The sequence below is a fragment of the Equus asinus genome, chromosome 4, assembly GCF_041296235.1.
Source record: "Equus asinus isolate D_3611 breed Donkey chromosome 4, EquAss-T2T_v2, whole genome shotgun sequence".
Taxonomy (NCBI): domain Eukaryota; kingdom Metazoa; phylum Chordata; class Mammalia; order Perissodactyla; family Equidae; genus Equus; species Equus asinus.
Genome location: NC_091793.1, coordinates 37,588,064 through 37,613,380, shown reverse-complemented (window position 1 = coordinate 37,613,380; position 25,317 = coordinate 37,588,064). Strand labels below are relative to the sequence as shown.

The window sequence follows — 25,317 nt, the reverse complement described above, 5'->3', positions numbered from 1 at the left end:
CTTCATCTCTGGGAAACCTCAGTTTTTGCTCTTAAGGCCTTCAACTGATTGGAGGAGGTCCTCCCACATTTATGGAGGGTAATCTGCCTCACTTAAGGTCAATTGTTTGTAAATGTTAATCACATCTACAAAATAGTCCATGGCAACATTTAGACTAGTGGTTGACCAAACAAGTGAGGACCATAGCCTAGCAAAGTTCACACTTTATAATCAACCATCACAGCATCGAATTGGGGATTCTTAGAGTACCCTCTGCACAGACATCAGTATCCCACCAAAAGCACAAGACACCAGCAGGAGCAGCAGTGGTGGCTGGTTGTGGTGACCAATCAGAACAGAACAGCGTGAGGACTCCTAGAGCACGCGTGAATCACCGTCTGAGCACCCCTAGAAATACTTGGCTAGGAAGGACTATGCAGGTGAAGGCAAGAACCATAGAATTTTTTGTTATTATCTTTGAGACCCCATTAACCTGGGGAAAGACTTTGCAATTTGAAGGATGAGTTTTGGAAATGAGAAAATTTTGGTCTACAAAGAGCCTGCGGGTGGCAAGGGTCCAGGAGGTGTGGATCCTTCGTTGCAGGAAGTCTGTGAGGGCCGAAGGAAAGAGAAGCAGAAATGTGTGAGCCTATCCCATGTCTCCATGGGGTTGAGAGGCCAAAGACCCTGACTGGGGCAGAGTGGGAGTAGATCTTCCCTTTAGATCCAGTGGTTTGAATGCTGCTAGATGCAGCATAGTTGCTGTCCTACCAGTCTACTCTCCGAGAGGCCAGTTAGCTGAAACACTGTTTGGTTCTCCAGTTTCTAAGGCTCAAGACTGGGAGAAGAACGGACCTCAAGTCATTTTGAGATTAGAAATATCTCTGCTTTCAAGCTCCTATGGTCTTGGAATGATTCAGGCAAGAATCAGTAGTGACAATCTTAACAAGGACAGCTGGACTGCATCAGCCTAGGCTGAGAACTTAAATACCACTACATATTGACATAAGTTGGGGCTGAAAAAATAGCCCAGTATATAAATCTTGTCAGCTTCTAGGGGTAGATACACATATATTCTTTTCCTCCAAACCTGCTTCTCCTCCTCCAGCATTTTGTCTTAGAAATCAATGCCACCATTCACTCAGTCTCCCAGCCTGGAGAAAGTCTTAACTCTTTCCACTCAAGTTTGGTCACTCACCAAGTTCTGTTGATTTTTACCTCCTAAAATATCTCATAAATCCAGCCCCCTCCTCTTCATCCTGCCCCCACTCTTTGAAGCTGGTCTTCCCGCCTCTACTTCTCAGCCACCTCCACCCCAGCCTTCACATCAGAATGATGGTTCAAAAGTAAGAATCCAATGATGTCACTTTGCTGCTTTCCTTATCCCTCTTCCCAAAGCCTTCAGGATAAAAGAGAAAGCTTTATTTGGGGGAAATAAGGCCTTTATCATCTGGTCCTTGCTTACTTCTCCCGCCTTACCACACACATAGCTATATCAGACACTCACAGTTTCTTTCTCTCTTTTTAAATCTCAAGACATGTAGCCCTCCTTGGAATGTTCTCCTCTACTTGTCTGCTGAGATAACTCTTAACTTCTTTAAGACCCAGATTGAAGGTCATTTCCTCCAAGTTACCCTGGTCTGAGTTAGAGGTTTCGCTCCTAGCACAGGATTGTTTGAGAAGCCACATCCCTGGAGACTTTCCCTTTCTTTCTTTTTATGTGATGACAGGGATGAGTTCACCTAACACCACCCAGGCTCCCCATGCTGCCAGCCCCAGCTGGGTGCTCTGCCTGGACACTTGCTCCAGCACAGAAGCCAGGCTAACTCTGCCTCCAAGACTGAACATCTTCTTGAAACCACACTCAGGAGTGTGCCCAGTTCTTGCTGTTCCAGGCACAGGAGGACTAGAACCCAGTGTTTAGCAGAGACGTTTGTTTTGCCTTAGTACACCTTAAGCCAAGGGCAAACTTTTACAAAGAGATACAGTAAATAGTCGACTTCAAAATCTCCTGGCTTGAAAGACATGGTAGCATCTTTGTGACATCCCTGGCAGGGTTACTTTCAATCCGTGACTTACCAAGGTATTGGTTTATTGGCTTTCTTTCTCTGTCACTTAAAAATAAGTAGCTCTTTCAAAAATAGGTAAATAAACACAAATAAAAAGAGTAATATTTTCTATTATTCTCCAGCAAAGTGCAGGAACAGGAAATAGGACGAGTCTTTAAGTCTGGTACACCTGCCTTGGGATTCAGTTTCCTAAAATTAAGGCCAGAACAAAGTTCACAGTCTCCTCTGACAATATATGTGGATAGTCAGCTAAGGTCATTCACTTGCCAGACAGCATTTGGTGTTATCAAGACAGCCACTTAAAAAACCACAGTGGATTAAGAAAATCCTTCAGAAAAGAACGGCATCTGACAGTGCAAGGACAATTGAGGAATTAACTTCAGGGAGAGTCACCTCCAGCCGAGAAAAAGCAAGCCCAGGAAACAGAATCAGGAAGACAACAAGAATGAAATAGCCCCGTCTCTTCTTTTGGTTGTTGCTGCGTTTTCCTGAAGCACTATCCACACTGGTCAAACAGATCATTAGTCTTCCGAAGAGAAGGAAAATCTCAGTGATTCAAACTAGTAAAATCAGGAGGAACCACGTTAACCAAACACTTGGATAAAAGCTGAACTCAGAGAAACAAACAGTAGAGCAGTGGTTACCAGGGGATGGAGGCTGGGGAAATGGGGGGATACTGGGCAAAAGGTACAAACATCCAGTTATAAGAGTAACAAGTTCTGGAGATGCAATGTACAGCACGGTGACTATAGCTAACAATGCTGTATTATATACTTGAAAGTTTCTCAGAGAGTAGATCCTAAATGTTCTCACCACAGAAAAAAAATGGTCATTATGTGACATGATGGAGGTTTTAGCCAAAGCTATGGTGGGAATCATTTGATCCAAATAAGTGTATCAAATTGACATGTTGTCCACCTTAAACTTATGCAATGTTATATGTTAATTATGTCTCAATAAAATTGGAGAAAATAATAAATCAAAATAAAAACAAGAAGTAAGGTTTTTAGGGCATAGCAGATTTTTTTCTATAGATAAATTGGCATCATAACATGTTTTAGTTAAAATTAAAAATACATTTAAATTCTTGTGTTCCAGATCAGAGTGATGGGTAGCATGCTGGAAAAAAGCCAGCCACAGAACCCACAAATCATTCATTCATTCCACAAACATTTGTGAAGCAACTGCTTGCAAGTACTATATTCATTCATAAAAATAAACAATAACTATCTGGAGGTTAAGAAAATGAAGCCACACTCCCAAAGTTTAGTCCCCAACTATGCCATTTAGTTTTAACTGTGAGACCTTGGACAAGTCCTTGAATGTCTGTGTAACTTAGTGTCCTCTCTGTAAAATGTGGATAATAAGAGTACCTTGACCTCATAGGATTGTTGTGAGGACTGACCTACTACATTTGTAAATAGAAAGTATGTACCACAATAGCTGCCAGGCCACATAACAACAACAACATTCACAAATAACCATAAACCCACAACCAATCTTTATGGGGCATTTACTATATACCATGGACTAGGCATAGTAAATATTTAATAAAAGTTAGCTATCATTATTATTAATACTTGGAACTTTTAGTTTTGTATTCTAATTAAAGAATCAGCACATATTCTGATTTCTATAGTTGTCACCACCACTGGGTTGACAGCTTTGGCAGTTTTCCACCATACTCTCAGTATACAATTAGATAAATAGACCCAAGTACACTGTAGGTGTGACATAATTTTCACCTGACTATATGTGAGTTTAGAGCATAAGCATAGAAGGTCGGAGAGCAGTTGAAGAATATATTTGCTGCCCACTGTGTAGCATATTCTTCATGCCTAACAAAGACTGACTGTGCCCAAGGCCAAGGAGAGAACCTGTTTTCTTGGACCTTGTTTGACAAAGCAAAGCAAGAAGGTGGGCCTATGTCAGAACAGTGGTTCAGAAAAAAATAATGATGCTGTTAAGGGTTCTGAGTTAGGCAGACATGAGGATTTGTCCAGAAAATTCAACTAAAGCAAGAGGCATGAAGGCAGTTCTGAGTCAAGGTACTTTAGAAGGAAGGTGCCATTGGTAAGATGGTCCGAGGGACTGAGAAACAATAGAAACATATTCAGTCAGAAGATGAGAAATTCCAGCTGTGGGTAACCAATGCAAGGATCAAGCTTGTCTAGGGACATTTGATGATCCCCCACCTTCTTTCCACTGGCCGGGGGCTATGAGGGTCTTACAAATTGTAGGCACTCAAATATCGGTTGTCTGACTGATGCTGCTTTTACTTTGCGGAGTAATGCCTGGAGATATGCCTGGCATATCATGCTTACATTTGATGCCTCTTACTCTTATGAGATTATAAGCACCCTAAAAGCATCAAGTACTTTCTCAACTTGGCATTCCCAGAGAGACATTCATATTCTAGATATTCAATAACCATTTTCTGAATGAATGAATAACTACCATGAACAAATTAGCAGACACCAAGGGAGTCTGATCCTGAGCCAACTGCCTTCTGAGAGAAATGTTTCTTACATCCTCCCCATCCAGAGCAAAATGGTTTCAGGGTGTGGGGACATCTGTTGGTGTTGTCTGCCAAGAATCAACAGTGCCGTCTTCCAAGAAGAGCAAATCAATTTTCCTTTGGGGAACTACCCCACCCCATCCTCTCCTGCCTAAGGGTAGAGCTAAGAGTTTAGCCTATCCTCTTTCTCCCTCTGGAATTTGAAGCTTAAGCAGAACTTCAAGGACAGAAAATGGTTGGAGCTGATTCATCCCACCAGTGCCTAAAGAGTTCATCCATTAGTTCATGCCACCTCGATCACCATGGTTGTCTTCGTTTCTGTCCTCTCTGAGACCTGGTAATGCAGCTCTTCCTTTGACTCAGCGAGCTTCTCTTTAACCTTTAACAAATTCCATTTGTACATAAGTTGGCAAGAGTCCATTTCAATAGCTATAAACCAAGAATCCAATCGATGTGCTCTGAAATCCTTGCTCTAGATCAGTGGTTCTCAACCTGGGCTGCACGTTAGAATCACTGGGGAGTTTTTAATCCCAGCGCTCAGGCCATACCCCAGGCCAATTAAATGGGACTCCATGAGGATGTGACCAATACTTGTTAGAGCCCCCTGTGTGATTCTAATGTGCAGCCAAGGTTAAGAATCACTGGTCTAGAACAAATGTAAATATGTCCGCCTGCCTACTCTAAGAAAATGAGGGAACAAGGAGTATTTTATAAGTGACATGTCTTTAAAGATAGAATTTAACCCTAGGGAAAGAACTAAACTCCCACTCAGAATTCATGTTTTCCCCAAGACTTAAAGAACTAGGAGAGTTTTCATCTTTAATTGTTATTTTTACTACGAAGTAAATTTAAAGAACTTCACAACTGTAAGCACTTTATAATTTCATTAACAGCACAAGTAAAGCACAGTGTCAGGGAAAAAATATCCCTTTTGGCTTGCATTTAAAATAGATCACAATAACCTATTCCAAGCTTGGAAATATTTCTCCCGAACAAACCCTAGAATCATGTATAAAGCAAGGCTGTCTTTGGAGACATCTGGTGACTAGAAGGTGATCATGAGAGGGGAGAAAACTGATACCTTTTCGCCTCCTCCGCTCCTTCTGTCTTGTGAGAGACCATTTTTTAAAGTTGTAGGAAACACAATGAGGAAAAAGCCAGCTAAGGAGCAAAGCAATTAAATTCCACAGAAAACAATAAATGTGTCGACAAAAAGAGAGAAAGATATGTTGAAATATTTGACATTTAGTTTCCTAAAGCGAGGATTTGCCTTTCCATAAGAGTGGTTTCTATAGAGAGGCTAAGACAATATGGTGACATCCCAGAAGAAATCTCAGCTCTGTGCACATCCTGCACAGGGAGTCAGAGTCACACTAGGACTCAGACGGAGATGCCTCAAGGATGATGCCCCCCGGCCACTGCTCCGGCTGCCACACTGTCTCTCGACATGACTTACCCTCCATGCATGTGGACTTGAAGCATGCGTAGGCGATTTTGAGCTCTGCCAGGTCTCACGAAGAGATGCTGCACCTGTAGAATCAAATCTGCTACTCACAGCCCTGGTGTGGGACCCAACGTCCCTAGAAATCAACTGGGTCTATCTTCTACCAGCTACACAAGGTGATTTTTTTCTTTTTTTGTTTTTAGCCCTCATGAAATTGAATCAATTGAGAATAGATTTCGGTACAGTGAAGCACCTGCATAAGTTTAACAACGGAGCTTGGGCTCTGTATTGAATGTACTGCAGTTGAATACCAAAAGGAAGAGAATATTGGTGTGTCTTCCACATATCCAAGGTGTTCTTTTTTTTCTCTCTTTTTTGCTTCATCCCACTTCTAAACTGAAATATGTGAGAATGCATTTTAAAACACAAAAAGAATAAAAACAGTCAAATAAATTTAAATTAGTCTTCATTTGCTGTCTTTTATTTCCATTTGATCAATATATGAGGAAATAATTCCTCCTAAGACTAGGATAACCACCAGTAAACAATTTACAAACATATTTTCCCAAAGGTCAAATACTTTTGTTATAGACATGAATTGAATTCAAAATATATTTGAGACTATAGTATTTGCTAAGCATATGTAGTCAAAACAACAAAATTCATACCTTCATGATTATAATACAAGAAAACACCTGTTGTGCTGGGCTGTCAATTCATTACGTCATCATCCCAAAGTTATTTTTAAGCAACTAATTGGCACAATCTTTGGCAAGCTGTGGTCTTTCCTAAATTGAGAGAGTGATACTAATACACTCTTTATCACAGGGTGGAAAAGAATGGCCACCTTGAGAGTATAATCAGTAGGAATGTAATGGAATTCTTCTCTGTATGGTACCGACTGACCACAAGGCAACACAAGCCATGAAAAGGGAAGTACAGGAGAGTGGAAAGAGAGCTGGACTGGGAGTCTGAATACCCAAATTCTAATCTTGGCCTCTCAAAACACAGACTGTGAATCCTTCTATGACAGTTTCTTCCACTGCAAAATGAGGGTGACAATTACTGCTGCCTCCCCAAATGTTAACGAGAAACAAATCAATAACACATGTTCAAACACCAAACACAGTGGCCTGTGCTCAAATTTTTGCTGACCCTGAACCTCAATCCCGTTAGCATCAAGCAATAAACATCTGTACTGGCTACCGCGAGCGCCTTTTACTTTATCATGCCTAAGTCAGGAATGAGCATGGATTACCTGTAATCTTTACCTTCTTTATACTTTTCTATAGTTTCCAGTTTTCCTACAGTGATCATGTATAAATTTTTAACCAGAAAACATATTTTAAGGGTAAAAATATGTGAGTATATTTTAGAGGTTGGAGTAGGACTGAAGGGTTTGCATTCAGTGACCACACACGAGTCAAGAGCATTTTTATATTAGTTTGAACTGATCAAAGGACAGAATGTTGGCAAGTCAGAAGACTAAAATTATTGAGGTGAGAAGCTTGCTCCATTCATATTATTTCTGTATGATTTTAAACACAAAGAAAACTTTCCTTAATGTGCTCATTGCATACTTATATAGTTAAAAATGTTTATTTCTTGTCTGTTTATCACAACGTAATGGCCATTTTTTGAGCACTTATTATGTCTCAGGTGTTTTACAGACAATCGTACCAACACCATAAGAAACGTACTTTTATTCCCATCGTATCTTTAGGAAAATTCAAACAAAGTAATTCACCCAGGGTTGTGACCAGAAAATAGTTGTATTGGGTGCTACCATTAACCCACTCAACTCTCTTCCATTGCACCTTCTTGTACTATGGAGGCTAGAGAGCTATGGTTTTCAGACTTCCTTGCAGCTCTGGTCCTACAAGTGACCTAGGCTCTGCCAAGCAGATACACCCAGAGAAGAGGAGGAAGGTGGACATGAGCAGCAAGTAGAGAGAGGATTCTTTGGCAAGCACAGGGCAGAGCCTTCTTCGAGGGCGGTAGTCAAGGAGGTGATATGTTCACTTCTTAGGAGTAGCAGGCAGATGAGCAGCAGGCAGAGCTAGCAGTGGGGTCTTCTCCAGAGAAGTCCCTTCCCATTTTGGAGTGTTTCTGCTGGCCACGTTATTTCTGGCTGCAAAGCATGTAAACGATTTCCCTAGCCTGGAAAGTCTGCAAATTACCTAATACCTCATGATAAAACCATTTCTGTTTAAACTACCTAGAATGACTTCTGCTGTCTGCAGCTAAAGGATTGAGGCTAACCCAATGGATCGTCTAGACGTCATGCTCTCCTCACCATGTTCATGCTTTTCCTGTCACTAGAAAGAGTCTTTTTGATAGAAATTGTCTAGAAAGAAAAAACCAAACAAACCTGGATCCAGGCTGCCTAAGACCCAAGAGATGACTTTAAGGCAACATAACTATGACTGAAAAGGGTAAAGAATCAAAGAAGTTAAATAAAAGAACTTGCTTAAGGCAAGGACTCTGGAAAGGACTAAATCAACAGAGATCTGAAAAGCAGCAGAAAGCGGGACCCAAGTTTCAACCAGGGTGAGAGAAAAGTTTAAACATATCTGAGCACACCTTCTAGAAAAGATCAGGGGTAACATTGCTGGGGACAAAACATAGCAGTTTGACCTGGACCTGATCCAGAAAATGACCTGGGAATCCCATTCACTGGTCCAAGATTGCAGGCTAATAAAAAAAACACTTAGTCTAGGTCAGGAATTGACAAACTATGGTTCACAAACAAAATCCGGCCCACCTGCTTTTTTTGTAAATAAAGTTTTATTGCCACACCCACACCCATTCATTCATATTGCCTATGGCTGCTTTCACATCATAGAGTTGAGTAGTTGCCACAGAGACCATATAGCCCACAAAGCCTAAAATATTTACTCTCTGGTCCTTCACCAAAAAATTTGCTGACCCCCAGGTCTAGGAGGTTGGGAAGACAAAGCCATTTGGAGTTGATAAGTCAGTTTTATACATCTGTCAACAGAGGAGGGGACTATGTGAACAGATAAAGGGAGCAAGGTTGCTGCCTAAAGGGAAGAAAACTTTTAACCCCTTTAAAAGCAGTCTCCAAGAGTATTTAGTCTGCAGTGTCCTTGTGTGTGTGTGTGTGTGTGTGTGGATTGGGGAAAAGGAACATCATAGGTATTGAAGGGAGTAAGAAATTGTGGAGGTTGAAAGAGATGGAACTGTTACCAGAGGTTGCACATGATAAATCAGGAGAGAGAGAATACAAAGAGAGGTGGAAAACTTAGAAACTCTGGCTAAAGCTCCAGAGGTATTTAAGTGAGAAAAAAGAGGTATAGAGGGGTTGTCAGAGAAACAATAGGCAGCCCACTTGAGGCCATTCCTCAGAGGCCAAGTCACTGTGGGAGATTCTTCTCTGTGCTCCTATTATGTACCAGGCACTGTGTTGGGTCCTCAGCGAGTTTGCAGTCTAGTGAAGTACAAGGGGGCAGCTCTTAGCACCAGAAGCAGTGGAGCTAAGAAGCAGCCTGTGAATCTGACAGATGAAGGAGACTTCAGCAGTCTTAGCAAAGGGAGGTGGACTCTGTGCAGCTCTGTGTAATTTGGAGGAATAAGGGTTATTCTGAAAGGGGTCTCTGGGAACTTACAGTATTGAGATGGAATAGTGCTCCAGAAGTGATTAAGATGAAAGGAAGGAGATGAAACGGTAGCTGGAGGCTTAAATGAGTCCCATGTTGCTTTCTGAAAGATGGGTGCTCTAGCCGAAAACCCTTTTCATCATCCAGAGACACTGGCAGTTGCCGCATTCTCTGTAATAGGATTTGACCTGTGGGTGAGCAGCTTCCATTCTTTCCAACTACCAGGAGATTTTTCTTAACTGTGTTTTGGAAAAACAGAAAGGAATGCCAACTCTACTGAAAACCACTGTAAATGCTACCTACACTGCACCTGTGGCTACTTTATCCAAGGGTAATGAGAGGATGACCGGAATAAAAATACTCTGTGGCCTTTCTCAGCAGCAAATGGGCAGTGTGATTGAGTAAGCACAGAAGAAAAAGTGAGAGCCCTTCCTGAGCAGGAAGAACTCAACAAAAGGCAGTTGTTAACCGAATCAACCAACTTGGGCCCACGCGAGAGAACCTGTTGCTGCAGCTGCATTAGCTCTCTCAGGGGAAAAATGAGAGGTCAGGTCAGACACGCAGAGTGGTATTATACAAGCAGAAGAAGTGAAGAGAATCCTATAAGCCCCAAACTTTAGGACTTTGAAAGAAAGTTGAGATTTCTTTATCTTCTCGTCAGCCTTTTTGTCACCTCTGAAGACTTGTAACTCAAACTTTGGGAAGTCACTTAACCCTTTTGGGTCCCTTTTTCCAGCTATAAAAATGGGGATGATAAAAACTGTGCCCTGCTCCTCAAAAAATCTGAGCCACGCTATGGAAATGTCCTCTAAGGAGAAAGTTACTCTTGTGGAAACTCAACACGTAGGTGCTGAGTTTTAGCCATTTTCTCTGTCTCTAAGGAGCGTTTTGGGAAGAATTGAGAAGTATGATTCAGATGCTCATGGTGCCTAACAGGAAAGGCAAGGAAATCTGGTTTCTGCAGGATCCTGCAGAGTGACATCTCTGCAGACTTTATTACTGCATGTGGCACTTCTAGTAAAGCAAGGTGTATGTGTGAAAGGCTGGCAGCTGGCAGGGAAAGTAATACTTATAAGGTATTGGTTAAGAGTGTGGATTCTAGAGCCAGACCACCCAGATCAGAATCCTAGCTCCTTCGCTTTCTACTGTATCACTTTTCACAAATCTGTCAACCTCTCTGACCTCCAATTTCCTTACCTGTAAGGTATAGATTAGCACTATACATACTTCAGCAGGTTATATTAAAGACTAAAAAAGTAATGAATGTAGAATACTTAGCACAGTGCCCTGCACACAGGGAACAACCCAAAATGTTAGCTGTTATTATGTTTTGATGCTATCAAAGGCTCAAGGAAGGAGGCCACCGACCTCACTTGAAATCAGGAAGTCAAGAAAAATATATCTGGAAAAATGCCAAAACAAATCTAGTGACTGTTAATTGTTTATTACTACCATGGGGCAGGCAGGACTTAGATAACTGAAGCCCACAGACGATTGCTTAATTCCATGTATTTGACATTTTCAGCCTCTCTCCCATATTCCAGCAAGCCTTGTAGGAAATATAAATAGGCAACCCCTTGCTTTTCCCTTTGTTTCTAATCTTCTTAAAGCCAAGAAGCAAAATGCAAAGGAGAAATGATAAACTATTAATGGTCTGGGTAGAAGGGGGCTTCCAGGGGTGGGGATTGGGAGGTGGTGATACTAGATAGAGAGATCGTCCATCTGTGGAAAAATCTGGGCCTGAAATGCCAGGATGAGACACCTGGGACCCACAGAGGAACTGTGAGGGAAGAGGTGCTCAGAAGGAGCATTCCAAGGATGTCATTCAGGTGTGTGAGCAGCAGGAACCAGCTCTGGGTTGAGGACAAAGCTCATTAGCCATTGGAGGCTCAGAAATTGTACATGAGGTCATATAACATAATCACCAGACTCACTGAGTAAGGAATGTAGGAAGAAAGGAAAGAAGCAGACCAGAGAATATTATCCTCAAAAACGTGTCTCAGACAGCCCAGAAATGAATGCAAGGAACTCTTCCAAGCAAGGGATCCAAACGCTCCGAAACGCTGCAAAAAAGTAAACCGGTAAAGAAACAGAAGTCCCAGCTTACGTTGCTTAGCAATACCTCCCAAGTATTATTCAAACACAGCCTTTGTTTTCTGTTGTAGTTATTTGACAAAGTCAAATATCATTCTCAAGAAAATGAAAAAATAAAAACAATATTACAAGTACTCCAAAAATGAAATTATATGGCCTGCTCTCTAGACTTAGCAAACATCTTTCTTCTTGCCATGTTGTCCTCCATTAATATCTAATACTAACGTGGGGTTAATGTGACAGCCCTGAGTACACAGATGAAGTTATAAAGGAAATAAGCTTTTATTACTTTCCCAAAGACAAAGCGATAGCTTAGAATAACAGAATGATGTTAAACTTTCTACCACTTTCCACCCTCAAATATTCCCATTTTCTTTCTCCATATCACAGGGAAATTTTCTCAAAAAAAATAATTAAAACTCCATTTACAAGTTTACAATAGAGCAATAAGTAAGAATAACAGCATATTCTTTGTGACAAGATCTTCGAGAGGCAGGGAAAACTGTCTTTGAAATTAGCCCCCAAATTTAACCCTACGTTTCTTATTTTCAAGTACATTGGGTTAACTAATATATTGTCACACTGGATTTCTCCTTTTCACTCATTCCCCAAGCCGATTAGCCACCAAATTCTTTTTCTTTTTCTTTTTTTTAATTTAAGCCTCCTGAACGTGTCTCATATCTGTCATCTCCTTTCAGGCTTCCTCATGTTTCAGACGCTGTCAATCTTCTCAAACACATCCTCCTAGCCGTCAGATAGGGACCTTTGTACACTGCATAGCTAATCTCCTCCCTTCCTGCTTAAAAAATATCAACTTCCTGTCACGTATAGAATCATGTCCCCACTCTTTAGTTTGCCACACTTATATGTCCATCTACTTTCTCCTCAATCCTCCCCACCCGTCTCCCCCTTCCCTAATCCCTACCCTTCCACATATACACACCCTGGCATGACCACCACCCACTGCCACCATTTTAACTCCCACAGTTCTAGAAAGCCTGTGGTTCTCTAATCCTGTTATACTGTTGCAATCTCTGAACTTTTCATATTCTGCATCTCAATTACCCCTCCGTCTTATTTATTGTATTTAACAAACAGTTATATAGCTCTTATCATCTTCTATATATAGGTCTTATTCAACGAATTTTATGAGTATTGACTCATTTAATCATTACAACCCTATGAAAGAGATACTATTATTCTCCTCATTTTATAGAGGAGAAATCTCGGCACAGATCAGTTAGGAAACTTGCCCAAATCACACAGCCGGTAAATTGGTGGGAGGAGAGAGAAGGCAAAATTCAAACCCAGGCAGTCCAGCTTCTTAAGCACACATTGTACTGCCTCTTTCTGCTTCTTCAGTTCCTGGCTCTGTATCATCTCCACTGCAAAGCCCTCTCTGACTACCAACATTAATTGCTCATCAACCCCTCCCACGTACCTTGTGAAGAGTCTCATTATATGATAACCATTACAACTCTTCTTCTTCTCATTTTAGACCATAAGTTACTAGAAGGCAGACACCATAATTCATCATGGTATCCCAGCACAGGTGCTCAATACCTGCTTGACAAATGACCCAATAATGATGACAGATAGCCTTATTACATGTTCCATAGTTGGTACAAGGAGAAATTCAAAAAGAGTGGAACCTACAGATTACTTGGTTCTTTTAGCATTTCATGTTTTCAGCGAATATTATATCTAAGCCATAAATTGAAAGGAAAACTTGTATGCCTGCCCCCACCACTACCCTAGCCCCATTCTCAGGTTTGTTACATAGATCAGCACTGTCCAACAGAATGTTTGAGATCCTAGAAATGCTCTGTATCTGCACTGTCCATGGGGTACCCACTAACCACATGTGCTGTTGAGTACTTGACTAGACAGACTGAGGAACTAAATTTTAATTTAATTTAATTTTAATAATTTTAAATTCAAATAGTCACATGTAGCTAGTGGCTGACATATTGTACAGTGCCTGCCTGGACAATTGGCAAATCATAAAGCAGCAGAGAACAGAGCCATGATGGGAAATAGGAAGTGGAAAACAGGAAGGAATATTCAAAGAACACTGGGTGCTAGGGTAACCAACCTGCCCAGTTTACCAGGGACTAAGGAGTTTCATGGGACTTTCCAATGCGAAAAATGTGACAGTCCCAGGCAAACAAGAACCGTTGGTCAACCTACTCAATGCCTAGAAGGAATTCAGTTCCAGTGCACAGGAACTAAAGAAGTTGAAGCAGGAAATGGAGTAGGAAAAAGACTGAGCTGGGACAGGACGAAGACGAAAACATATGATGGGTGGGAAGAAGATCATTGTCTTGGAAACTCTAGGCTCTTCAGATTTCCCTGTATCTACAGATTCCAACACCCAGGTTCTAGTGTAGAGATTTCAAAGAAATGTGTATAACTTGTTTTTATACCTGCTCTTTTTCAAATACATGTGCTTTATTTTACTCATCTGTCTCTTAGTTGGGGGAATCAAGATGACAGCCTACTCAACTCCCTTTGATCTGTCATTTAAATTTCCATTCTCATCCTATAATCTGTTAATCTTTCCAGTATCTCAGTGCAAGGCTGAATTCAATTCCCATACTGAATCCCAACATGAAAGGCATTTCTTTGTGAGCAGCTCAATATAATGTTCTTCTAAATGACATTTAAAATGTTCAGCTCGGTAATGGAATGATAAAGAAGGGCACCTGGTGTTAGTACACATTGGTAAAAAGAATATTTTTTTATTAGTCAGAAACCAAAAAGATAGAACAAGATAATTAAAAAAGAAAAAGTTTATTCCTGCTAGACTGCCACAGGAGTATTATGACTCAAAATGTAATCGTTGCTGAATTCCTACAGGAACCTAACTTCTTAAAAAGACATCAGATGTCAAAGCTTGAGTCATGCCACATTAACCACCAATGGCCACAGAAAAGTTTGAATGCCACCAGAGAAGTTAAATATTAGACTTTCCTTGAAACATTGAAACTCAGAGAAGGAGGTATTGTAGTTGTCAGACCAACTTGTGTGCATTCTTTATAGGCTTCCAGACTGATCTCTGCACCCCTCTTCTGTTGCCATGGTGACCCAAATAAATTCTCTCCTGAGATTCATTTCTCTCCGATGCCGATGCATCAGGTCAAGCAGGCAGGCAGGCTGGCAAATAACGCGCTGGCCCTAAACATTCTCGCACTCTCCAGGCAGAGCCACAAAAAGTATTCCTCCACACATCACACTCTATTTCAGCATTTGCAAAACTCTAACTCCATTAGACTGAGAAAAAATTATTCCAAGCTTTGGTATTTCTTTTATTTATCTAACCCACAAGATGAATCCCTGTAAAAAGCAAAGAGGAAGAAACTGAAAGTCAGCAATTCTCTTAACATTCGCTTCATCACCCTTATATCCACCAATAAAACCTGAATGATAGCTCTCAGTAGAATAAAGATAAATCAAAGGACCCTCATTGTCTGACCTCCCTATAACACTAGTAGATAGGGTATTTAGTACTTAGAATTAGGGACTGGGGAGATGGATGGGGGAGCCTGAGATATTACCAAAGAAAAATTCGTGAAAGAAAGTATTTGGTTCATAGAAAATATGCAGACATAATTCTAGGGGGAAAAAACCCTAAAGCCTTTTTGTCATTAGAGATGTTACAGTTAAAGCCTGTAGTATTTGGGCACCCTCCTCCCATATATGTATTGCATACAGTGCAAATATTTCTCAAGACAGAGTGGCCTGACATGCAGCAGTTCACAGTGACAGTAGACATGTAACAGGAAGTAAATAAATGCTGCCTACATTCCCTAAAATTCCTAGTCTATTAATTTTACACAAAGATGTACAACATTTTGATCCAAAATCTAAGACAAGGCATGTAATAAGGAAGGGTGAGTTGAGCATTCCACTCTAGGCTGCTAGTAATAATAGCTCACGTGTATTAGCACTTACTCTCTGTTCCTTAGTAATGCCTCACTATAACCCTATAAAAGTTGTTAGCCCCATTTTCCAGATGATGAAACTGAGGCACAGAGGGACAAACAACTTTCCAAAAGTGACACAGCCAAGAAGAATTGGTACTGTGGTTTAAATCTGAGCTCAATTGTCTGGTTTGCTACCCCCGTGTTCTACTGTCCCTGTGGGTCCCCAATGCACTTAGATGAACCAGAACTTGACTAGAGGTCACTATCTATCCTCCACCTCTCAACACACACACTCTCTTGCTTTCTCTCTTTCTCTCTCTCTTCCAAGTGCTCCTGGACCACAGCATCAATGGCCAGATGTTCTCTGGGAAGCTTAGCTCTGTTAGAACAAGACACTGCTCTTCTACCAATTTTGTGGTCCAGCACAGACAGGAAATTCTCAGACGCCAGAGACCACAGGCCAGAGGAAGTGTTCGCTGAGCTCGGGAGAGCAGCCAGAGGCTACCGTCCTCCTGGAGGGATGACTCTGATAGAGCTGGTTAGACCAGGAAGACACTTTCTATTTCCATGGCATGGTTCCCCAGAAGCAGGAAGAAAAGGCGGATTCCAACCAGACTGTAAGGAGAGGGTATTTCAACCCAGGGTTGAATAAACCAGAATGGAGATCTTTGAGCAATCAAAGAACATGTGCTATGAGGTTAGAGAGATTCGAAGAGAAAGAACGAGAGCAAATGGGAGACAGTGAGCAAGCCAATACATAACTAGTCCCTAACTAGTCTCTTTTGTGCCCACCCCTGACCGCTCTGGGCCCCCACGGGGAACCCCGCCGGGGGCTGCTGCCCTCCTTTGCTCATCCAGCTCCTCAGAGCCTGGTTCTCTCCTTTCTCTCCCCTACAGGTCTAAACTGAATTTGGTATTTTGAGGGTCAGCATGGGTATTTTTCAAGGATTTTTGAATACTATTAACCTTTTCTTATAAACCAGTCTCTTTCTCTTATTAGGAACTCAAAACTATATATATGCTGAAGATTCTTTGGTCTTGAAATGCCAGTTGGATTTCTTAATGACCGTCCGTGCAAAAGAAATTTGCCTTAAAGGCAGCTAACTTTTGGAGGGAAATACGTCTACTCTATATATCAAGGGATACCTGTTTTCAACATCAAAGGAGTTACGAACATTTCTGTTCCTCCCCAAAGGACAGCTGCAAATCTTATAAGCAGAGTCCTAACACGACTCACTTGTTGGCGTTTGCCGCCTGGGGCACAAAATGTCTTATCAACAAGACTTGGGGTTTTGGGTAACTGCCTCTTAAGTGGATTCAGCTCTTAACCTGGATTTCATATTTTCCTCCTTCATTTCAAATGATTTAATTTCTCAAGAATTAAATTATTTTTTAGAGTTCTTCTAAATTAAACGAAGAGTAAATAAAAAGGCCTTAGACAAAAACTGAGTAATTTTATTAGGTATATGATAAATGTGATAGGTTGCAGTAGCCTGAAAATCCCATTATGTGCAATTAAGGAGCTACGTTAATATAATTGTAGACTTCCTAGCATTTTAGCCGAGCACGTACAGTATTTACAGATAATTGCAGAGTGAGGGGAAAATGCAAGCTGTGAGTCTAGCACGCACGTGACTCATGCTGTCATATTAAAACCTGGTTGGGTATTATCTCTAAAAAGCTTAATTTTTATCTTTTCAAGATGGGAAAATGCACAGGCATGCAAACGAAAGGTTTGCTGTTAAAAACCACGCAAAGTACAATGAAATTACAGACACTATTAAAGTAATAGTCATTTGGATAATACTAATTCCAAATTTGTGACTCTTTAACTAGAACTTTACTGAACAAAGAATTCTACAGCAAATTAACATTGCAAACAGTAGCAGGGAAGATAGCTACCTTACGTCTACATTTAGGAGACCTCTGATATAAACATGGTTTGCATGAAAACGATGCTGAAATTACAAAAGAGCCAGTGAATGACAGGAAAATATCCCAGGAAAGTGCTCAATGAGGCTGGAAGAAATCTGAGTTCATACTCACTCTGTTGGCAATAAATTACACAATCTGGAAAAAAACTAAAGTCTGTAGATCTCAGTTTCCTCGATCATAACTCAGTGGTTGAATTAGAAAACCAGTGTTTCCAATTTCTAGAAATTAAGGTGTTATCCAATTGTTGAAGCAGGCCCCGTAGGACAAATACATTTTAGCTATCAGGGTGAATGACTAATCTGAATTTGAAAACAATTCTACATTTATTTTTGAATAGTTAAAATTTTCAATTAACTTAAGTTCACCTACCCTCAGATATCATAGGAAATAACATAAGCCAGACACTTTCGATGTATCAGGAGTTGTGACAGCCACTTCCACGTGTACTGACTGCGTCTGCAGTATGGGTATACTCTATCGGGAAAAAAAGGTACCAAATGGAGTTTGTGCAGGGCTAATTTTACATTAAAAGAGGTTCTAATCATTTTAAAGCCATTTAACTTAAATATATGTCTAAGACCATGGTCATGATCACTGCGGTCAGCATCCTAAAGCTTCTGTTGAGTACTGAGGACTGCAATGAGTGCACGGGGCCCTTATCCTCTGAAGCACCCTACAGAGAAGGTACTACGATTATCTCCACTTTACAGATGCATCTTGGAGAGGCTGGGCGACTTGCCCCAGGCCGCCCAGCCAGCAGATGCAGGACTCAAGTACTTGCACTCAGGTCAGACTCTCAATCTAAAGCTATGAGCAAACCGGTTTGCACATGGACTCAACAAAGAGGTTAGGAGTTCCTTTCTTCCCACTGCCCACTAGTCATTAAAGAGGCCAGAGGGAAGTGGACATATAATAAACACCCTCTATCTAATTTCCCCTACCGAATTCATGAAGAATAACGGATCCAGTCATCTTCCCCACTCCTGCCCCTGTAAGATGGAAAACAAATGTTCTTGCTAAAGGGCTTGGATGGAAGCTATCAACAGGAATGAAATCTCAAATGATAGCTGCCCAGAACCACACAGCGATACATTATCACTCATATAGTTCATGGAACATTCATTCATTTTCTTGAACATCAAGTTTAACTTTGCAGGAGGCAAGTTGTGTTATAAAACTGCAAAGAAAAAAAAAATAGAGTCCGAAAATGTTGATATGATTGTCTATCTAGCAGAAGGGAGACAATTTGCAGTGAAATAATTGGTACATTTTCCCACTGCATTATGCTTCTCAAAACATGTTACTGTGGGAGGAGATTAGCTTCCCCTTTCTTCAGGAAGAAAATGACTTGTCTCCTATAGTGAATAGAACTGTCATTCTGAGAGCTGACAAATGCTAACAACCTTTGGAGGTGCAGTGTGCAAGCATCTAAAAAACAAATAAAATAAAACAAAGAATCCAGTAACCAAAGAAAAAAAGGTCATGAAAGGAAATAACAGGGTAGGACCCTTAAACATTAAAATATATACATATAGGAAATCTGCTAAATGCTAGAAATAACAGAGTCACACTGTAAAATGAAAGGAAGCAGAAATAAATCCTTCTAAATTGAAATCACTTCAATTAGTTTACTTTCTTATGTTAAGTTCCATAGCACCAAATTAAATATAATGGATTCTATTCTGTTTTGCTAAAAATGTAGTTGTACTTGGAAGATAATTAATAGAGCCGGCCACAGATGTTCAAAATAATGGTGTTCAGAGCCAGAGATGGGATCATCAGCTGAGAGAGCGCCCACACCACCAAATATCTCTTGCTCCCTAGGTCCCCATGATCCCGGAGGGATTTGAATAAGATTGGTGACAGAGCAAAATGGGAAGGAGAACATAGGATGACCCTGGGTGAATAAGGAGTCCTGGGAGGCAGTTACAACAGAACTGACCAAAATTTTGGCAGATGGTAGTAGTCAAGAGAAGTTTCTGGTGAATCCTGGTCTCATTTTTCCTGTCAGAAAAGGCTCTCAAATAATGACATTTTTATGTCAGTATTTTCTTTTTGCTGTCCTTTTCAACAAATAAAAATCTGCAACTGACAGAACTCAGGTTTTTGTCTGTCAAGGTAGAGTATTTACATTCCTTTTACACTAAATATATTCCCAACTACTTATCATCATAAAATTGGGCATGGGGAGTGCTACGAAAACCCAAAATGTACCTTAGCGAGGGGGTCTTAAGAGTGAAAAGTATTCTTCTGTACTTTATGGGCATGTAGATGTTAGAGGTGGAAGGGTCTTCAATGGACGTCCTGAAGGTCTGTGTCACAAATGTGGTTGCTCAGAAATAATTATAACAGCAACATATGGCTATTATCTATGAAGTGCTTACTATATGTCATGCGCTGTCCTAAGTACTGGACATATATGAAGCTCATGGCTCTTCACAATTCTATAAAATGTACTACAATCATCCTCATTTTGAAAATGATGAAACAGGGATTAGAGAGTCCAAATTCCTTCTCAAGGTACCGCTGGTAAAGTCTAGATTTGGTTAGAAACTAACAAACAAAGTTTATTGGAAACTGGATGCTGTGAATTTTACATTGTTAGATGCTGGATATTTTTGTATTCTTTTCTTGAGTTGTGTTCTGGAATGTAGTTAAGTTACTTGGAAACAATTTGATTCTTTCAGGTCTTGTTGCTTTTAAGCTTTGCTAGGCAGGACCAGAGCCATGTTTAGTCAAGAGCTAAGTATTCTCCACTATTGAGGCAAAATTTTTCAGAATACACTACCTGATGGGGCATGGATTAGGAGGTTTTATACTCTGGCTGGTGGGAACAAGAACTGGTCCCAGGGTCATATGGGCTCCCAGTATTGGACCTCTCATCCTTTCAGGTGGTTCTTTCCCCATCCTCGGTGGTTTCCTCTGATCAGTCAAAGCCTCAAGGGGGAAGGCTCTGCAGACACCAGAGCTCTCGCTCCATGTAGCTCTCTTCTCTCCAATACTCTACCCCATAAATTCCAGCCCTGGCCTCCCTGGACTCTCAGCTCCATCCTCTCAGCTCAGGGAGACTGCTCTGTTCTACCTGGGTTCCCCTTCCCTCTTCCCTGCACCTCAGCCTGGAAACTCTCTCCAGGCAGTAAGCAGGGGCAATTGTAGGACTCATCTTATTTGTTTCCCCTATCTGGGGATCACTGTCCTTCATGGCATGATGTCCAGTGTCTTAAAATCTGTCCAATGTCATATACGTCGTCTGGTTTTCTAGTTGTTTCAGGAAGGAAGGGAAATCTAGTCCCTATCACTCCATCTTGGCCACAAGCAGATGTCCTCAAGCTCAGATTTGAAGCTAATCTGTCAGGTTTCAGAACCTGAGCCGATAACTGCTACCCTACCTTTTATGAAGTATTTGGGATTAGAGAGGTTAAACAAAGAAACTAACAAACATCCCATTAAAAACTAAATCTCCTTCCTTATAATACAACTGTTTTCTAAAGTACTATCTGTACAACGATGTTAGAAAGAGGTAGGAGAAATAAATTCAGATCCTCTGCAGGTAACGTATTTTCCACTAGGCTGAACTATCAGATTTTCCTCTGAGGGACTGTTCACATTTTCTGGGAGCATTAGTCTTGGGAGATCACCCATTGAAACTTTAGGAAAATTGCATGAAGCATTCTTTTTGTTCATGAATCTCCCATCACTACCCTCATGGAATCTGACCAAGGTGGGTTTACTGATGTCTCTGACCATCGGAGGAGATCAGAGCACTGAAGACACATCTCACTTTACCCAACAGATCTGCTCCTAAAGAGTTGTGCTTAAATCAAATTTGGGTAAATTGAACAATTTCAAATGCACCTGTGAAGCTTCCCGTTTAAAACAATAGTAATCTCTTTTGTGAAGTGAATCAAAGCCCCTTAGTCTTCGTGGGAGGCTGTGTGGGACTGTGGTTAAGAGCACAGGTTTAGAGAACTGTCAGGCTTGGGTTTATATCCTAGCTTCCTACCTATGTGACCTTGGCTAAGTCATTTAACTCATCAAAGCCTCAGATTCTTCTCCTATAAAGTGAGGATAATAAGAATACCTACTTCTTGGGTTGTTGGGAGGATTCAATGAGCTAATCCCATAAAAGTGCTTAATGAGGGGCTGGCTGAGTGGCCTAGTGGTTAATATAGCATGCTCTGCTTCAGTGGCCCAGGGTTCACAGGTTCGGATCCCAGGCGCAGACCCAGCACCACTCATCAAGCCATGCTGCGGCCACATCCCACATATAAAATAGAGGAAGATTGGCACAGATGTTAGCTCAGTGACAATCTTCCTCAAGCAAAAAGAAAGAGGAAGATTGCCAACAGATGTTAGCTGTGGGCCAATCTGCCTCACAAAAAAAGGCTTAGTGAAAGTCTCATGCTTAGCACCAAATAAAAGTTAACTATCATTAGCTCTCTTATATAGAAAAATGCAAAATTCCTACAGAGAAAATGAGACATGAGAAGTTGTCATCTCTAGTTAAAAGTCTTTCCAAGCATGTGCTGGGTTTTAGTCTAATTTTAAATATATTAAAAGTTAGACTACCTGACAATTACTTAGAAGAGTTTTATAATTAAAATAGTTCACTCTGCTATCACTCTCTTTAAATTTTCATTTACTTAATGTCACTCATTGCTATTTAGTCCCATGGTAACTAATTCTGCAGTGTTCCTACCCTTTGGATATTAGTAGATACTACTCAACACACCACATCCTTTAGTTACCATTTCAATCAACTACACATTTATTTCTTTTCATCTAACTTACATGAGCCAAATCCTTTAGCATTAAACATTCCTATCACTTTCACAAACACAATTTTAAAAAACAATAATTCAGATAATGTCTCCCACAGAAGCATAGGAAAAAGAAAATTCCAATGTCCTTTCAATTCTCCTATTTCTAATTCTCATCCAAACACACCAACTTGGACAGCCAAATCACACTTCCAACTAGCTATTTAGATCAGTCCATGAAAGCAGGTTAGCCCTAAAAGAATTGACTAGTAAGACTAGATGAAAAAGTATAATTATTATCATTTTTCTCATAACTTTTTCTTAAGATCTCCTGATACATCTGTGTTTAAGTATGAATTCTAAGCATATTTAGGGTTGCCTCTATTTTTATTTGAAAAATCTGGCAACCCTTAACATGTTTGAAACAGGTATACACTTGTATATTCACAAAGTCTAGAAAAGGCTATATGGGAACATAACTGTGCAAGTTGGTAGAATATTTAAAAGCCTGAAGATTGTCAATGGTATAAAATATGAATATTTATGATATTTGAACACCTCTTAGTATAATTTCTCTTTCCCTGGTGATTCCAACAAGTTTTAATGCAATACAAATGTAAAATGTCACCAACTTATTTAAATACAGTCTGCAAATCAAACACTAAGCTGGCAAATGAAGGCAAACTTAGCCTTCATTTCTGAAATAGCTTGTCATCAGATGCATCATTAATTTATTTTAGGAGCCTTTTGTAGCATCTAGCAGACAAAAAGAGGTTCACACCAAAGCCAATTTCAATTAATTCGAATGGAAAGTTTCATGTGACACTATCAGACACTTTATCAAAATTGAGATAGACTGCATCTACAATTTCTATTACTTTTATCTACTGATCTTGTAGCTCTATCAAGAAAAGCAATCAAGTTTTTCTGGCATGATTTGCTCTTTTTAAATTCCTATTTTGTAATGTCTATTATCATTATCTTTATAGGTTTCATCAACGCCTGTAGACTTTCTATTAATGTTCATTCTATTCTTTCAATATGGATTTACCTTGATTTCGCCAGATAATTATGTCAGTGCTGTTCATTTTTTTTTAAAGAATAACAGTAATCATTATCATTAGGCTAATGCTCAAGAAATTACTCCTCATATTTGGGTTGGTAAAGGGATTCAAATCAATTCTACAAAGACTTATTGCATATTTACTAATTGCTTATTACTCTTCCAGGCAATGTAGGGAAGACCGACTAGAAGAAGAAAACTTTATTCTGGGAGCCATTGATCTCACTGAGGAGACAGAATACAGACTAACGGGAATTCTGCAGTCGTTGGTACTCAGTGTTTTACAAACTCTAGTGGGTAAAAAGAAAATATCTTATTCTTAAAATTCAAGTTTTCATGCCTTATTTCCCGAGGTCCTGATTCAGCATTTGTGTTTTTAACAAGCACCCCTAGGTGATTCCAGTGTAAGCATTTCCTAAACTACACTTGAGAGAAATTGATATGGACAAAGTATCAGAGGACCAGAATAGAGTTCAGCCATTATAGGTCAATATCACATTAAAAGACTTCCCAACAGAATCAGGACTCCATGCCTAACAGACCGACAGAGTTCATACAGTACTACCCATATTAGCAGTGCTGGAACTGTTTTGAAATATACTTGATTCACAAAAGTAGACACTTTCATATACCATAATCTTCTGCTTTTGGGATAAACCAATTAAGCAATGGAGGAAACATTACAATAACTTACCCAAGCGAAAAGAAGCAGGTATTCCTGTGAAAGGAGCTAAAATAAATTTAACACTGAGAAGCATCTACCTGGGTTGCTTTTGTATTATATACATTGGATACATTCCAGAACTTGGGAATTTATCAATTTTTTGGTGACAATCCAGAAAGCAATACTTAGAGATAATTTCAGAGTCACCAGAGATTTTTATCCCGTGAGTAAGCATTGGAATACCTCTGTGAAAGCCTGTAGTGTTAAATATGATTACTCTAGATTCACGAGGTATCAAATAAAAATTATTTGAACATGTGTAACTGCCTTTCTCCAAGTCTCTCAGTCTGATCTACTGTATTATTTCATTTCTTGTATATCCATGTAAAACCAGCATATCAGTCAGGGTCCAACCAGGAAAACAGTGTTTAAAATAAAGGGAATTTAATACTGGAGGATTTTGTTGAACAGGTGATGAAAGAGATGAATAACCAAGGGGACAGTGAAGCAACTGAGAGATTAGCGAAACAGAAGTCTCTTCCTCTGAACCCAACAGAGGAGGTTGTGTTTGGGTTTCCAGAGCCCACGGGCGAAGTCACCTAACTAAAGCCAGAACAATGGGGCCTCTCTGGAATGACTAGAATGATGGAGAAGCAGCCAAGGCAGAGAGAAGGGGGAAGAAACACCCTCCTCCTCCCTTCCTCCCACTCTCCCATCTCCTGCAAGTACCTTCCACAGCTGAACCCAGCAAAATGCCAGCTGACCTGGGACCTTTGGAAACACAAGCTTCTGCTCTTCAGAGTAGAACAGGAAAACAGCAAGAAAGGGACCTGAAAGCAAATAAGCAAAGGGCTGTCTAAGAAAGGTGATTGTGAGGCTGGTGGGGATTATTATTATTATTATTTCTTTTTGGATTCCTTTAAAATGGAGAAATTGAGTTTGCACAAGGAATTTGAAATTTTCATAGATTCTCAATCCAGCACTTCACTTATTCAACAATTCATGCTGCCTCCAAATACATTACATTTTATCCTCTCATTCTTTACTGCTCTAGTTTCCTATGATTTACAATTCAATGCTTGAATAAGCTTCATTATTCTTTTTATGATATTACCAAAAGCAAATCCTTTCTCTCTACTCATCTCTCTTACCTATACATTAGGAGATATTCTTGTATTGTTCCTGATATCTATTTAATTGTCCAAACATCATTACTTCATATTTTTTTAAACGTACATTTCTAAA

General features: G+C 40.2%; 1 long non-coding RNA gene across 1 annotated transcript in view; it reads right to left on the bottom strand.

Annotated features, from left to right (window-relative positions):
* The window catches only part of LOC139045169 (uncharacterized), a 101,137-nt gene extending 76,228 nt beyond the window's left edge, over positions 1–24,909 (bottom strand). Inside the window, exon 1 of the long non-coding RNA XR_011503054.1 lies at positions 24,802–24,909. This is a non-coding gene — a long non-coding RNA (uncharacterized lncRNA). The remainder of the gene's footprint in view (positions 1–24,801) is intronic.
* Positions 24,910–25,317: the final 408 nt, after the last annotated feature.